A 16,475-nucleotide genomic window follows, 5' to 3' on the forward strand; every position below is an offset into this window, starting at 1 on the left:
ATAGATCTTTAATTTGATCAATTACTGTATTAATTAATCATACATTGGATTTCCCCCCCATCAAAATATAATGTACCATTTTACCTACAGGCAATGTTGGTTGGTGTTACTGCCCATGGCATGGGTAACTTGTAACTTGCACATCTGTGAAGGCACCATTAATGCTGAAAGGTACATACATGATGCTGCCATCCAAGCAACATCTTTTTCAGGGACGTCCCTGCTTATTGCACCAAGACAATGTCAAGCCACATTCTGCACGTTACAACAATGTGGCTTAGTAGTAAAAGAGTTATAGATTGGCGTGCCAGCAGTCCATACCTGTCTCCCATTGAAAATTTGTGGTGTATTATGAAGTGTAAAATACGACAACGAAGACCCAAGATTGTTGAGTAACTGAAGTTGTACATCAAGCAAGATTGGGAAAGAATTCCACCTGCAAATCATCAATAATTAGTATCCTCAGTTTCAAAATGCTTATCGTGTTTTTAAAGCAAAGGTGATGTAACACAGTGGCAAACATTACCCTGTCCCAGCTTTTTGGAAATATTTTGCAGGGATCAAATTCAAAATGAGAAATGTTAAAAAAAGGTTTATGAGTTTGAACATTAACTATCGTCTTGTTGTAGTGTATTCAGTTGAATATAGGTGGAAAAGGATTTGCAAATCATTGTATTATTATTTTGTTATGTTTTACACAAACGAACTTCATTGGAATTGGGGTTTGTAGTAATTTGGGGTTAACGTGAGTAACAGACAACCCCAAATGTCCCTCCCACACACACACGCGCACACACACACACACACACACACACACACACACACACACACACACATGGTTTATGTAGACCAGAGTACACCATCCATCCATTTTCAGTACTGGTTATCCTCATCAGGGTCACTGGTCAGCTCGAGCCTCTCCCAGCTCGCTTTGAGTGAGAGGTGGGGTACCCTGTACTGATTGACTGACAATCGCAGGGTACGTATAGACACACAAACATTCACAATTAGAGACAATTTAGAGTCTTCAATTCACCAAAGAAACATGTTTTCGGAATGTGGGAGGATGCCGGAGAACCCAAAGAAAACTCACACAAGCACAGGGAGAACAAGCAAACTCTGCACAGATAGACCAGAGCCTGGATTTTGTACCCCCAACCTCGGAACTCTCTGGCGAATGTGCCAATCACTCGTCACACAAAGTTAAGACAGATTGGCAAAGTTTAACACTATGGAGAGTCAAACAAGGAGGATAGTTGGTGTAGACGTTGCACAAAGAGAACGGGTGCAGGTGGAAGTGAGAGGAAAGATGCCACAGCAATCAGCACCCTGGAGACAGATGCATGCTCGCTTGTGAGGGACTTGTGATGACATCAAAAACAGCAGGAGCAGCCAGTTGACTGATTGTGAGGAGAAGGATGGGTAGACTGTGTACACTTTGTTAGTGCAGCAGTATTGAGGAATTTGGACCACAGCAGCATTTAACAGTAAAATTATATTTTCATGTCTGCATTTTTGCAGTTTAATTTGCTCTAGTTGGGCACACTGATAACATCTTAAATATTTTATTTTGTTGGGAACAGGAGAATACCATTGCATTAGAAAACACCGATCAAATGATACAGAGCAGTTGTACACCACTGTTGTGATCACAATAACAATTCTGTGGAGGAACTGGGGTAGGCCATAATATGAAGTGATCATGTATATATTGATTCTTGTTGATTTGAAAGTAATCTTACCTTGTTCAAACACATCATCAATGTAACCTAAGTACACCCCTTTTCTATTGCAGACTTGTGTATGAATGGAGTTCAGATGAGTTCAGTAGTGCATGATGTGAAAATCATAAACCTCTGTTTCAGGATTGGGAGTCTATACAGTGCATAACAAGTAACATTCGATGAGAGCTGCCTCTGATTATTTCGGCCTTGATGATGTATTAGCCTGTCTCTCTGTATTGCTTATGTAATGTTTTGTAAGACGTTTTGCAAGAGCAATCCAATTACATGTTGTAGTTATGTTTTACTTAGACTAAAACGATAGTGTTGTAACATTTGTGACAGGTCTTGTTCTTGAGACCACATTGAGACTCTGGACCAGCAGTGATTTGATATTCTTCAACTTTATTAATGTGATAATAGGGATAAGCACTTGGTAAAATACCTACAATTCATGTGCTACTAAGCCCCCACCACTCTCGTAATGACTGAAACCTTGGTGGTGTTTTCACTGAGGGGACCACTGCCTCCCTCCACGCCCCTGCACACAGGGGGAAATTAAAGTGTAAGTATGAAACTGAGCGAGGAGAGCTCAGTTTCAAGCAGAGATGGCAGTAAGTCACATAAGTGGGGGTTGGGGGATGGGGGGGGGGGATTATAATTAAATTTATTGCACTGAAGTGTTTTAAAGTTGTATTTCAAACTCAATTTAACTCAACTTAATTTTTGAACAAACTATTCTCTTTACTTTGTGGTGACAGCCTTAAACTCCTACGGTTCTTAACAGAACACCATTAAACAAAAGCCGTATATGATCAATTTTTCACCTTTAATGTGACACATATGCTGTACAACTCATTTGAAAAAATTGGAAATCTTTTTGGAAGAAGTAAAAATAAACGGAGTAACGTGGTTGCTTACGCGTGCACATGCTCTCATAACTAGGGTAGCTGTGTTTATTATCAATCTAATTTAGAAGCTCTGACTCTGGAAAATTGACAATTGTCATTAGATTAAAATGACATGTGGTGTCACTTGTAAAAACAGCTTTATCACAGAGCCGACACAACTGATGACATTTTAATGGTAAACACATTCAGTTGTATGAAAATTATATTCAAACGTAGCTACTCACAATTTGTACTGTACTTATTTATAGTGGAATGCACTTTTGTCAACGACTTTTTTATCGCAGCGATCATAGTGAAAGGTGATCTGATACAGCAGACCTATAGCACACCTGGCATCTTCTAGCGCCGACTCTTTCGTCATGCCCACAAATGTCGCCACACATTGAAACATTTTTTTTTTTATCTCCACAACTGACCGCTCGGAGCCCCGCGTCACTTCTGCATTCAGCGGTTGGCATATTTTAGATGCTACTTTCTGCTCTGCTCTCTCCTCATTAGTAAGTGAGAGAGAAAGGAAAAAACAAAACGTTTTTAAAAAAGTTTTGCGTGCCTATGTACCAAAACGAAAGGTTCGGACAATTATCATAAACCGTCCCACCCCTACTTATGTTACTTAGCTGTACTAAAACGGCGCTCCCCTACTGGGTCACCACTCTTATGTATGTATACAGTAAATCGGAATTCTTCGCTTATGAGAATGTGTCAGATTCTTAGCAGAGGTCATGATACACCACATATATAAACGCAGACATCGATTTTGGCCAGTAAACAACTGCAAATGTTACACAGTGTCCCTTTAACTAAAAGCAGAGAATCTACTTTAATTTTGTCCTTCTGAGATGAATATTTTTGTAAAAAGCTTGTAATTCCACCTTGAATTGCCGTTATTATGAGACGCCACCGTGTATGTTTAGGTCAATAAATGCCCCAGTCTCTTATGTTTCTTAAATACAACTACGCTCTTCTTTAAATCTTCATTTTTAAATACATACAGGACTGGACGATAGGTTAGCACATCTGCCTCACAGTTTTGAGGACCCGTGTTCAAATCCAGCCTCCCCTGTGTGAGGTTTGCATGTTCTCCCAGTGCCTGCATGGGTTTTCTCCGGGTACTCCAGTTTCCTGCCACATAGGTTGATTGAAGTGTAAATTGCCAATTGGTGTGAATGTGAGTGTGATTGGTTTCTATGTGCCCTGTGATTGGCTGGCAACCAGTTCAGGGTGTACTCCGCCTCTCGCCCAGAGTCAGCTGGGTTAGGCTCCAGCTCCTCTGTGACCCTTGTGAGTATATAAGTGGAATGGCAAATGGATGGATGGATGGATGGATGGATAGTTTGTAGTAGTAGCATGTATGCTGATTTTTTTTTTTTTAAAGCCAATTGGTAAATGTTATCTACACAGCAATTATTGGCCCCAACTCTACAAAGACACAGCATAAATCATTTATTTTGTCATATTTTACACAAGAACAGTGTTTCTGTATATTATGTGGCCTATTTGTTTGCATGAATAAACTAGATGCTGCTGTAACCATGAAAATAATTTCCAAGCAAATTCACAAGCTAAATGATTCCAAATTACTCTAGTGGCCTGTCTGAGCCCACTCTGATAGATAATTCCCCTTACGTAATAATCTTAATGTGATTAATAGACAGAAATAAGTGTCAGAGAAGTGACCTTTGTTTACCTCTTATGGGTATTTCCCTCTAGATTGGCTTTAAGAGGCTCAACTATTGTCTGCTTCACCACCACAACCAATAATCTGTCAGAGTGATATACTTGGATGACATATTGGCTCTTTCAAAGGGACGGGAAAAGAAAGTCCATAAAGTCAATCCTATTTCCCACTAAGCACATGAAAATATCTTAGACACTTTAATGTACTCAAGAGATGCTTCAGCCTACAAGTAGGGTTGAGAAGTTATGTACAAAATGAAGACATTTCGAAGACATACTGTACAGCCTCCTGAGTTCAACATTTTATGGAAAGATATGTCTCCAAACTCAAGTGAAAACTTGTAAGGTGGAACAACCATGATGTGTTACATCACACAAGACTTCAGCAAATCTTATGAGATTTAGCTCAATGAGCATCTCGTGTGGTCCAGGAGTCTGACAGTTGTCTTCAAAGGGTGAGTAATTTGACTGCACTGTTTTATGCACTGCGTTTTATTAGACAATGGGTAACTCCTCTTTATAATGGTTTCCCAGAGTGTTAATAAAAATTTTATGATGGTTACTCAACAGTCACCAAAATTAATTGTTTTGAAATTAGAACATTGTAATAAGTAAAGCAGCATCATGGAACAGATTGTGTTGAACTTTGGATGTTCCACTATATCTGAGAAAAGGATTAATTTTCTATCTCAAATAACAGGTTTATCTGAACAGGATAGACCCCCTGACATCTTTTCCATCGTTGTCAAAAAATTGTCACCTCAAGAGCCAAATTGGTTCCTTCCTGGGACCAAATCATATTAAAGTGTTTTATGTATTGCGATAACACAACAACATACACTGTACATAATGATCAATTAACACACAAGACACATTCATGAAGATGGAACATTGATGAAAAATTCCCTTTGACATTTTCTATTTTTTCTTTTTGCCTATTTGATTAACAATAAAAGCGCTCAGAGCATTCAGCACAAAATCACAGCTATAGGAGGAAAGTTACGTGAGGTAAAAATCGAATTGCTCTGACGAAGAAGAATATGAATACTACAACCGAATATTTATAAATATTGTTCAGTCTAATCTAAATGAAAAGGAGAAAGTCATGTTTGCCAGAACGAGAACATGTCGCCAGCTGCACCACCAGACAAGCTGACTCAGGGTTGCTTTAGACATGTTACTTCAAGTATCTTAGTTTGTTAACGGAAAATTCCAAACATTTTTGGGGGATCACCTATGAACTTACTGGTAAATGTTCTGCCAGGCAGCACTGGACAGAACTGAAGTTGACACATGACCAAGGGCTGACAGTTGAATCAATAAGCGTTCAAAAACAATTGCTTTTCTTTAAGAAGCAATGGCCAATAACATGAAATAGAAAAATGTAACACTGATATCATGCTAAACCTACAAACATTTAGAACACTGGAAGAGATTTTGCAATTCTCCCTATCAGCGGTGATTCTAACCCAGTTTTACTGAAGGGGGCTGGATGGGGCCTGGAGCTTTGTCAGAGGGGCACATTCAGCCAGTCTCGGGCTAACTCTACTTAACCAGTCCACAAAAAAAAACAAAAAAACAAGCAAGCCTGCAACAGTAGACTATATAAAGGCTGTTTAAATACTAGGTTGCTAAACTGTTGTTACATCCTTTTTCTGCATCATAAAGACGAATAACGGTAAGGTATGAAGCAGACATGGTGTCTAGAGCGTCACAGAGAGCGAGACAGAGGACTTGGGCTTGACACTGGTTTTCAGAGCAATGACAAGGAGCAGAAAAGAGAGGAAGATGAAGATACTGTGAGTGAGGAGGCTGAGAGTGAGATACAAGGAGAGAGTGAGACACAGACAGAGAATATACAGGAATGTGCAATATGTGCATCCTCAAACACTGGACCATCAGGTTTTTTTGATGTTGACAAAAAAAAAACATTTGCCTGCTAACATATATGTTACATTTATTTTAATGACATACAAATTAACCTCAAATTATGTTTATTCAACAGGGACAATATAACATTGCCTTTAAAAAATGGCAATGTGCTGCATTCAAGCAAGTCAAGCGTCAGGTAATTTGCAGTCTTAGTCCCTGGTCAGGCTTCAGAATACAGTGAAAGAATGTACTGAATACAATAAAAATATAATGCATTAATACAAATAATGAATAGCTTCGATAAATAAAGGACAAGCAATTTTAGACAATAGTGTATTTGTACTGTCCGGTATGTGTTTCTCTTCATTCAACTATAGACAACAAACAATGAAGCGGAATACACAACATTTCAGCAGCAAGTGACTTCCGGCTTTTCCCTGTCAGGGGTCGCCACAAAGAGTCACTCACATCATTTGTTTGGCACTATTTGTTTTTTACAACAAATACCCTTCTTGATGCAACCCACCCATTTTTATCTTGGCTAGGAACCGGCAGTCACTGGGAATTGGTGCACTGACTAGAAAACGTACCTGCCCAATCTGCGCTAAAGGCAGCAGCATGTACAGTACAATTACACTACCAGTGCTCCAGTATATACTGTGAATAACATGTATTATAAAAGGAGACTATTGTGGGCTTGCTTTTGTGTCTTGTTGTTGTTGTGGTAAGCTTAACTAATGTTAGCTAGAAGCATGTAATCAGCTCAATGCCTGATCTGCCAGGCTGCTAATTTAACTCAACGAGTTAGCCATCATTTCTTAAACAGAAGTTTTATCTTGTAACTGTGTAATAATGTTTGTGATAATCGTTTCTTGCTAGTTATGAATGCCTCTCGTCGGGTGGATGCCAGTAACTTATAGCTAGTGACATATCAACAAAGCTTGTTCTTGTTCTCTGTTTTCCATTGTGCAACATACCAAAGGATCCTGAGGTGTAACCTTGTTATTTTACTGGAGTGTTTCTATTTTCAAGGACGATTTTTCCGGCTACTAGATGTGTTACACCAATGTTTCCCGAGTGTTGCTGAGCTGACTGGATCGTTGTTGCCTTGAGTCGTTAATAAAAACTCTCATTGTGAAATATACCTTTTAACCCTTTATTCAAAATACAATCCCAAATTCCTATGAAGTTGGGGCGGTGTGTAAAATGTAAATAAAAACAGAATAGGATGATTTGCAAATCATTTTCAAACTGTATTCAATTGAATACAATACAAAGACAAGATATTTGATGTTCAAACTGATGAACTTTAAAAAAAAAAAAATGTTCCCAAATATTCATTCATTTTGAATTTGATACCTGCAAAATGTTAAAAAAAAAAAGAAAAGAAAAAGAAAAACTGTGACAGGTATGATTACCACTGTGATGAATCACCTTTCTTTTAAATAACACTCAATAAGCATTGACTTCAACTAATTGTTGAAGTTTTGTCAGTGGAAATCTTTCCCATTTTTTACTTGATGTACAACTTCAGTTGCTCAACAGTCTGGGGTTTCCGTTGTCGTATTTTACCCTTCCTAATAAGCCACACATTCAATGGGAGACAGGTCTGGAAAGCTGGGATGGCAATCTGTAATCTTTTATTACAAAGCCACATTTTTGTAACACATCCACAAGGTGGCTTGGTATTGTTTTGCTGAAATAAGATGGGATGTCCCTGAAAAAGACATTGCTTGGATGGCAGCATATGTTGCACCAAAACATGCATGTACCTTTCAACATTTATGGTGCCTACACAGATGTGCAAGTTACTCATGCCATGGGCACGAACACAACCCCATACCATCACAGATGCTGCTTTTGAACTTTGGGCTCATAACAGTCCAGTTGGTCCTTTTAATCTTTGGCTCGGGGGACACTACGTTCATTATTTTCAAAAACTACTTGAAATGTGTGCTCGACAGGGCACACCACACTTTTCCACTTTGCATCAGTCCATCTCAGATAAGCTCAGAGCAACTGAGCCTTTTGTGGATGCTCCTTTTATACCCAATTATGACACTCATCTGTTTCCAACTAACCTGTTCACCTGTGGAATGTGGAACGTTCCAAACAAGTGTTTTTTGAGGATTCCTCAACTTTCCTAGTCTTTTGTTGCACCTGTTCGAGCCTTTTTGGAATGTGTTGCAGGCATCAAATTCAAAATGAGAGAATCTTTGCAAAAAAACAAAAACAGACGTTCATCAGTTTGAACATTAAATATCTTGTCTATGTTGTGTATTCTAATGAATATAGGTTGAAAAAGATTTGCAAATCATTATATTCTGTTTTTATTTACATTTTACACACCGTCCCAATTTCATTGAAATTGGGTTTGGACCACATGCATCACTTCCACTTTTGTGTTGGCGATATACCACAATTGAAACAATTGCAGTAATGTATCTACTGTATATACAAAAACACACAATCATAGAATTAAGTTACTGAGTTCGTCCTGCCATCCATACACACACTTAACGATTAATGCTAAGTCAACTGGTCATCCTCTGGGGTCAGGCCTGACACACATCTCCCGTGGTCTGACAGTGATTTCCCTTGTGGACTGTTATTCAGCTGTATTTCAGAGCGTAGGAGAGTCTTGTACACACACACACACGCACCCACACAAGCAGACGAACACACACTAACAGTCTGCACCTGCAACTCTTTTCTAACAACATATACTGCAACTGTGTAGTTGGCTTCTCATTTATGTTTGGTTTTCTGTCTGACTCTCTATTCATATAGCAGTTTGGATTATCACAAAGTTGAGATACTGGATAATGGTATTATCTGACTGTAACTTTGTGATAGCTACCGTAGTTTAACAATGGAATTTTGTGTGTCAAGAAAACCCCTCCTAAGGCCCGGACAAATCCATGCAATGCAGCTGTGCATGCTGTTTTTAGGAAGGGTGTGAAGGTGGTAAAATAATAAAAAATAAAATGACAGGTTCATTTATTTATTGTATTTTTTTATTGTATTTTTTTGCGAGAACCTACGCCCTCTTATGTCTGTTTAGTGTTGAAATGTAATGTTTTAAGCCATCCACTTCCAGATATCCATGTTTTGTTTCTAAACACATTAAATATGTTTGAATATCCAGCCATCCATCCATTTTCTGTCCCGCTCATCCTCACTAGGGTCACGGGTGTGCTGGAGCATATCCCAGCTATCTTCAGGCGAGAGGCGGGGTACACCCTGAACTGGTCGCCAGCCAATCGGAGGGCACACACAAACAAACAACCATTCACACTCACATTCACACCTGCGGGCAATTCAGAGTCTTCAATCAACCTACCCTGCATGTTTTTGGGATGTGGTAGGAAACCGGAGTACCCGGAGAAAACCCATGCAGGCACGGGGAGAACATGCAAACTCCACACAGGCGGGGCTGGGATTTGAACTCAGAACTGTGAGGCATATGTGCCAACCAGTCGTCCACCGTGCCGCCATGTTTGAATATCAATGCTGAAGATATATGTAAAGACTTATGACAATATAGTGCTGAATTGTTGAGATATAGCTTAAGCATTTGTTTCACCGTTTGAATTTTCCTGATTTTGTGGGCAAGGCTTAAACACAGCCCTGTGACATCACAGGCTGGACGTATGTTTTCTAGTGCGAGTTCCCTCCCCCACTATATAAGTACAAAGTGACATAATATCCTTTGGCTATGCTGCTCAGTTGTGAGTTAGCTGTGCTTAGCTTCCATAAGAAGGCCCATTTACCACTCCAGCATGCAGTTAGCAAGCTAACGATGGCTACACCCGGAAAATGCATCTTCGCTGGATGCCTTAATTTACAGAACAGGTCAGTGATGTTTTTTTAACCTCCCAAAACAATGAGGAAATAAAAAAAGAGATGGATTGACTTTTTAAAGACACGCAGATAGTGAGCTGAACATCAACACCACCACCCAACTCTGTAGGGTGCATTTTACGACGGATAGTTTTGTAAACTTGCACCAGAGACAACATGACTTCATGGGTAGCTTACTACTAGTGAATGGGGCAGTGCCGACTGTCTAACTACCTGGGCTTCCTCCTACCGTCCCCGCTGTCATCGGTGCCGTATTCGGCTGTGGCATTATGTCACCACCACGAGCATAAGTTGACTTGTGTGCTTATTTTTATAATTAGTCCACAATAACCATTCGATTTTTAAGTTGAGCCTCATAACGTGATTTTACATCGTATAAGATATCACCCCCTCAATATGTTTGATTCCTTTTGGCGCATCCATTTGACATGGCCACAGCGTCTGAGAGTTGAGAGGTGGCCCTTATTATTCAAGTTTTGAAACCTGTTTTTATCTACTTCGCGATTTTTTCATAGGCTTGTTAACATTTCTCTGTGGTGTTTCGAATTTACATGCCATTTTTTGGGCCTGCTTAGTGCCACTTTAAAACCTCAACACAACAACAATACACAAGAGAAACGCAAAGGAAACAACATAATTTATAATCCATAACATAGCAGCATTTAAGTACATCAGAAGTGAGCTCCCTCTCCTTTCGACTGTATAATTTGTCCAGGTTACCAGGGACTCATATTGTGTTAAGCATGTTTAACAAGTTCAATTGATGTCACCGACCATTTTCAATCTTAACACAACCCATACCGCAGCATAATAGGTCAGGATAATATTTAGAATCTTCCGATAATAGGGCCTTTGTCCACTTTGGTAGGAAGAGAGGAATCAGGCTCAAAATTGACCAGAGTATCCTAATGCGTTTACTGAGGAATAGCGACGACTTGGTTTGTGAGCATTAATTGCTAAACGCTCAAATATAAATGTATCATTGTTAGCGTAATGATGTTTTACCATAGCTTCTGCATTTCTATTACTTTATCATATACAGTTCACAGACAGTGTCACAATATACAACCTGGAGCGTCCCACTGGATCAGAGTGAGGAGATGACAAGTGACACAGGATGCTTCAAAAGTCCCACTCACAATGAGTCATCTCTAACTGCCCCTAAGGCTCGCAAGACTGTCACTCAAAGTGGTTTCCAATCAAACCAAGTTCTGCAGAGAGATGATTATTGCTTTAATGAGAGAGCCCTGATTGATTTCCATTAGTTTATCACAGGCCACAGGGATATGGTTTAATTTTCTTGGTACCCATTTACCCCTAAAGCTGGGCCATAACATGCCACTTATTTGTGAATCATTGTTAGACTCGATGAATTGGACGGACATTACCACCTCTGGTGGTAATAGTGTTGCTTAGCAATGTGCGATATAATGTAATTTCATTGTGCATTAGAAGGCAAAAGTCTGTTACTCCTAAGTGTCTCACGGGCAAGACATCGGCCCTTGAACTGATGCATTTATATCCCGTATACCTTATGCAATCCTGTTTCCAATTTCACTTTGATGATTAATATAGGATCCAAACACAATAAAATGACAGTGCTTCCCCTAAAGTGTAATTACAGTTACTGTTTCACACTCCAAAACAATCAACAATGGTGAACAGTTTAAACTAATTAACCAACCAAATGAATGAAAAAGATTGACACAACACACGAGACATTAGCAAGCACATATCACATACAATCTCCATTGTACAGCAGTTCTTGGGTTGATTTCGAGCACTGTTGCCACAGTTACCTTGAAAAAGTAACTTTCAATTTACTGATTACTTGAACTTAAAAGTAACTTAGTTGCTTTACTGATTTACTTGATTTCAAAAGTAACTCAGAAAAAAGTTACTTTTTAGTTACTTTCAGCAGCTGCCGAGTGGCAGAAATATCACTTATCCACAGTACAAAAAAAACTCAGTAATGTGTCAGGGCTGCTGTTTCAGCACCCTGAGTCCAGCCCTTGTGTGTGTGTGTATGTGTCATGAGTGCCATGCAGGTTTGGCGTGTTGGAGTCTAGCAGCTGCGTCTCATCACCCTAATTATGGCTGACTACTCTGTGGGACACCAACTCGTTGCCAGACTATCAACGCTGAGTTTGTAGCCTAACCACCCTATCCGTCTTTGCTTCCTAAAGACCTTGTGATTAAATCTCTAACTCACCCTTGCTCTTTGTCCCCAGTCTGCCATGTGCCTTTGCTCCCTGCAAACCTGCGCTCGCCTCCTGCTGCCCACTGACAACCTGGACTCCTACCCTGCCAGACTGCTCCTCCTTGGAACCCTGCCAACCCTGGATGTAGCTCTCGGAGTTCCTTTATGTTTGCTTCCGACCAAGCGGTCCAACAATAAACATTCATTCATGAACTGCCCTCTCTCTAGTAGACTCTGGAACTGTCGGAAATCTCATTGACCTCTGCCGAGTTAAACAGATGAGAATTCATCTACAGGCTCTGACCTCTCCCAAAAATGCCACTACCCTTGATGTAAGGCTGATCTCCCATATCCAACAAGAGACTGCTCCTGTTTCCCCTCAAGCAATCAGGTAACCATCTAGAGGTTATAAGTTTTCGTATTTTTCCTTGCCTTCAAGTTCCAATTGTGCTTGGCTTGCCTTGGCTGAGGCTCCATAATCCCAGCATCGGCTGGGATTATGGAGCTAAGATCACCTCATGGAGTAACTTCTGTCATGAGAACTGCTTGCGATCGGCTGAGATTCCCCCGAGTGGTCGAAGTCAGAGTAAACCATCTGATTTATCCTGGGTTCCATTGATTTACCATGACCTTGCTCCAGTGTTCAGCAAACACCATGCCACCTCTCTACCTCCACACAGACCTTACAATTGCGCTATTGAACTACAGCCCAGTGCACCGCTCCCTAGCAGCCCCTTTTTAACATCTCGCGTCCGGAGCGGGAGGTCATGGAGACCTATATCAGTGACTCGTTGGCCGCAGGTATCATCGGGCCCTCCTCTTCACCTGTGGGGGCAGGCTTCTTTTTTGTGGCCAAAAAAGACACGACCCTCCGTCCATGTGTGGACTATCATGGCCTTAACAACATCACCATCAAGAACAAGTACCCTTTGCCCCTGATTGACTCTGCCTTTCCCCCCTTCACGGGGCAACAATTTTCTCCAAGTTGGATCTTCGCCAAGCCTACCATATTGTCCGCATTTGGGAGGGAGGCAGTTCATAGGCAGTTCATTTTGGAGCTCGACACATCGGAGGCGGGGGTTGTCACGCTGCAGTCTCAGCGATCCCTGGATGATGGTAAGGTCCACCCTTGCACCTTCTTTCCTCCCAGGTTGTCTCAGACGGAAAATAATTATGGGATTGGAGACGGGGAACTCTTGGTGGTGAAGATGGCGTTGGAGGAATGGCGTCATTTTTAAAATGGCATGTGCACTGAGCCATCAATCAAAGATGGCGCCTTCCAGTGTGGTCGCCTCGGTTACGCGCTCTCTAGTATTGTTTTTGTGTTTTTCGTTCGTCTTTGGAGACATTACACGACTCACTTACACAAGAGGAGACTTGCTAACCATCAAGGAGGCTACTCTGGACTTTCTTTGACCAACTTTCGCAAATCCGCTCAGTTTTTTCCCCGAGTTACTCACCGGAGCGGCGTCCGCGGTCTTCGGCACATGGAGGAGGAGGCGGCGCCACAGAGGGCAGCGAGCCGGCATCCAGGTGAAACTCCGCATGAGAGGATACAGATTGCCGTTCGGCACTGGTTTGCACATCTGCCTCACAGTTCTGAGGACCCAGGTTCAAATATTGCCTTGTCTGTGTGGAGTTTGCATGTTCTCCCCGTGCCTGCCTGGGTTTTCTCCGGGTACTCCGGTTTCCTCCCACATCCCGAAAAACATGCGTGCTAGGTTAATTGAAAACTCTAAAGTGTCCGTAGGTGTGAATGTGAGTGCAGATGGTTGTTTGTTTATACAGCATGTACCTGCGATTGGCTGGCGACCAGTTCAGTGTGTACCCCACCTCTTGCCAAGAGTCAACTGGGATAGGATACCAAATTTTTAACAAAACAGATCTTGACAATTTCTTCGTGTTGTGTTACTACAGACTGTATGTTACCATATCAGTTAATAAACCACAGGAATTGTGAGGTGTGCTCTAATATTATCCAACTTTCAGCTTGTCTCATCAGGAGTTGGCACAGCGAGTCACCCGGATGTTTTGTTTGGCACAGTTTTTACGTTGGATAACTTCCTGACACAACACGCAAATTTATTTTTTAGTTCCCGTATTTTGCCAAACCAACCTTTTCAGTATTTGTGATTGTATATTGTCTCTATGGTGCCACAGTAAACGTGAAATATGATTTAAAATCGTCGGCGCATTCCAAAGTCCCAGATGTTTTTCTGCAGAGAGGCCTGAAATCAGGTCAAACGAATTTCTCGAGCTTATCTACCTCACTAGCGAAGATTTCTGCCTTTCCCTTTCCACTCCCGAACCAGCGCTGTCAACATACACACGTAGGAGGGCATTCGAGAGCTCGACTATGTAAAACGTGTTTCGTGATGGCTCCTTAGGGATGAACAAAAAATATACAGTATTTTTTTTAACACTCCCTGACTTCATCCATCCATTCATCCATTTTCTGTACCGCTTATCCTTACAAGGGTCACGGGCGTGCTGGAGCCTATCCCAGCTGACTCTGGGCGAGAGGCAGGGTACACTCTAAACTGGTCGCCAGCCAATAGCAGGGCACATAGAAACAAACAACCATTCGCACTCACAATCACACCTACGGGCAATTTATATATTGCAATATTTTGGTGCTAGCATTTGTCTCTACGACTTTCGTCATGTCGACGTCTCGAGCCAAGGGGGATTCTGCTAAACCAACTTGTCAAAAGCCCCGTCAATCGCCAGAGCCGGAATCTTCGCAGAAGCTAGATGCTAATGCTGCAATGTTGTGAGGGAATGCGGGCGGACATTGTCACCAAGTTTGAGACTATCATTTTGGAGACTGTTAAAAGGGAGATTAATTCTGCATTGAAGCCTTTTGAGGAGCAAATGATGGCACAAAACAGTACCATCTGTGAACTCAAGGAGGCTACTACCGAGCAGGCCAAACCTAGCCTACCGAGCTAAAAGATAATGCGGTTTTGCTAACAAAAATAGCGGAGTGAGGTGTGTCAGGGATTTATTCATATATGGGGTGTTTGCCTCATTCCAACTCTTAGTAAGTAAATTCTATTTGCCAAAATGCCATTTCTTTAGATACCTTCAAGTGAGAAGTTTGTTTCAAAGACATGCGTATTTCCCGGTTTTACCTCCTGCCATCTTTTAAAGGTGCCGTGTCGTCTATGTACTCAAACATTCATAAACTAAGATCAGACTCTTTGGAATCCTATAGCTCAACCTGGGAATCTAGCCTTGGAATGGAGATCTGAGGATGTATTTGGAATTAAGTTCTTCGAAGGGCGCATAAATCTATTTGTGCCAAACACTTTTATTCAATGTAAAATAATTCACTGTGCTCACTACACTAAATAACATTTGGCTAGGATGTTTGCGAATGTGTCACCAGCTTCTGATCGTTGTCATCAAAACCCTGCCAATTATATCCATATGTTTTGGCAGTACCCACAGCTGTCTAAATATGGTCTTGTCTACAATCCTAGGTGTACGGGTTCCACCAAACTCGTTAACAGCTATTTTTGGTGTTCTGTTGCCCCCACTGACCCTCTCCTTCTCACAAAAAGATGTTATGGCCTTTGTCACCCTTCTGGCCCGAAGGCAAATTTTGTTGAGGTGGAAATCCATCCCACCTCCTACTCACAAACAATGGCTAAAGGATGTCTTCTATTTTTTAAGACTTGAAAAAATTAGGCTGTGTATCTTTGGACAATCAGGAAAATTCACTATGATTTTAAACCACTTTTTTTGTATCCTAATTAATGATACGCAACTTATTTTAGCACCAGACTTGGGCTATTTTACATGATATTGTACAATGAAGTCACATCTGATGGTATTTTGTCTATTTAATTTTTCTTTTATATATTCGATGTATGCCTTGTGTCATTATCTTCTTTCATTTGCCGGGAAGTCTACCAGCAGGGTTGCGTGGGTGGGGTTTATTTGTTCAACTGTCACATTGTATGACAATGTTTTTCATGCTGCATAAAACAAATAAAAAAATATACTTATTAAAAACAAACAAACACATGTGTTCTCACAAGTGTGTCTTCTACACAGAGGCAACCAATCAGACGAAAGGTGGCGGTCTTAGCCAAATATGGAAAAAGCTCACACAAAACTGGATCAAACAGAAGTAGGTGTCAGAGGGGCCTTTTCTGGACACTCGTATAACAAAACCAAGTTGTTTTTTTAAATGAAATTGACACTTTTATACTAAGTGCATGT

This window comes from Phycodurus eques, chromosome 6 (assembly GCF_024500275.1).
Source record: "Phycodurus eques isolate BA_2022a chromosome 6, UOR_Pequ_1.1, whole genome shotgun sequence".
Lineage (NCBI taxonomy): Eukaryota > Metazoa > Chordata > Actinopteri > Syngnathiformes > Syngnathidae > Phycodurus > Phycodurus eques.